This window comes from Notolabrus celidotus, chromosome 5 (genome assembly GCF_009762535.1).
Source record: "Notolabrus celidotus isolate fNotCel1 chromosome 5, fNotCel1.pri, whole genome shotgun sequence".
Lineage (NCBI taxonomy): Eukaryota > Metazoa > Chordata > Actinopteri > Labriformes > Labridae > Notolabrus > Notolabrus celidotus.
In genome coordinates this window covers 4,582,735-4,584,700 of record NC_048276.1, presented here as the reverse complement: position 1 = coordinate 4,584,700, position 1,966 = coordinate 4,582,735, and positions in this window count along the sequence as shown.

The following is a 1,966-nucleotide window of genomic DNA, read 5'->3' as shown; positions in this document are numbered from 1 at the left end:
AAAAAAGATAGAACACATAAAAACTAGTGAAAGAAAGAGAAATCAAGTGAATCACAGATGGAAAAAACAATGACTGTGAATGGTTTTTGGAAGAAATTGAGAAAAAAGAAAAAATTTGAAAAATAAAAATTGAAAAAAAAAATTGAAATAAAACATTTTGAAAAAAAGAAATTTGATGAAAAATTTTGAAAAAATAATAAAAAAAAAATTGAAAAAAAAAAAATTGAAATAAAAATTGTGATTTTTTTTGTAAAAATAAAAATAAAATTGAAAAAAAAAAAAAAAATTGAAAAAAAAATTATGAGAAAAAAAATTAATAAACAAAAAACTTGAAAAAAAAATTGACAAAAAAAAAATTGACAAAAAAAGTTGACCCGGAAGCCTGTGTTTCAACCATAGACTGTAAAAAATATGGACGTAGTATCCAGGCTTCGTAGGCTTCGAGCCTCCTAGCCAACAGCTGCAGTGTTCCCACAGGCAGCTGTGCCTCTCATTGGAAGACTAGTAATCTCAATATCTTCGGAATTGCCGATTTAGAAAAAAATTCACCCCCCTCACAGTGAGAGGACATCGAGAAATTAGCTATTCAGACTACACTCGTCTTTTGTACCAGGCTGTAAACATGTTTATTAACGCTGCAAAGATCGTCTTTTCCCCATTCATGTGTATGTGACTTCCGGTACTTCCGGAGCCAGCCTCAAGCGGATCCTCGATGAACTGCAGCTTCTAACACTTCCGCATTGACTCATATTTTTAGACCGGAGGTTGCCGCTTGGTTTCAACAGCTGTGTAAACTCCACAAACACTGACACGTTCAGCTGAAGGTCTCCAGTTTACAGGGTCACTTTTACACCGGAAGACACATTCACAGTGGGCTGAGAGAAGACTACTGAAGAAAGAGAAATAAAGTAAATCACAGATGAACAAAACAATGACTGTGAATGGTTTTTGGACGAAATTTGAAAAAAAAGAAACATTTTGAAAAAATAATTTGAAAAAAATAATTTGAAAAAAATAATTTGAAAAAAATAATTTGAAAAAAATAATTTGAAAAAAATAATTTGAAAAAAATAATTTTGACAAAAAAAAAAAAAAAAAAAAAGAAATATTAAATTTGAAAAAAGAAAACTTAAAAAAAAAAAATTTGGACAAAAATTTTTTTTTGAAAAAAGTTGACCCAGACCTGTGTTTCAACAGCTGTGTAAACTCCACAAACACTGATACGTTCAGCTGAAGGTCTCCAGTTTACAGGGTCACTTTTAAAACCGGAACACTGGGAGAGACGCATTCACGGTGGGCTGAGAGAAGACTACTGTTACAAGCTGCTAAATCAAGAGAATCACAGCTTCTTCTTTTGAAAAGTACACACACATACAAAAAAGATAGAACAAATAAAAACTAATGAAAGAAAGAGAAATCAAGAGAATCACAGATGTGTGTGATGTTATTGTGGACGGCGGGCGGAATAAAAACACTGCGGTTAATCTACCAATCAGACACATTCAGCATTGCAGGCCCTGCCCTCCGAAAGTCCTGGGATCTTTGAAAAGTACCACCCCCCTAGCAGGGGCTTTTTTAGGGGGGAGATTATCTACCCCTGAACTAAATTAAGACCCTGGGTCCACCGGTCCAAACGTTCAGGGGTGAAGTCCCTCCGGTTGAAAAACGCCTTTTAATTTTAACAGTTTATTCAACAAACCAACAGTTTAGGCGCCTAGCTGTTCAAGCTAGCACCTCATGTATTACAGCCTCATCTCTGCGGACGCTGGTTCGACTCCCGGCCTGCTGGGGCTTGACTTACCTGTAGCTAGACTTTTTTGGGGGGTTTAGTTTTAAACATTTAGGGCACAGGAAACCTTACTGGGATTAGTTGTTTAAAAAGTCTTGGGCGACCCGTTTGTTTAGGCCTTTTTTGATAGTCTTGATATCCAAGATTTTGATGTGCAGCTCTTTAAAGATGAACACA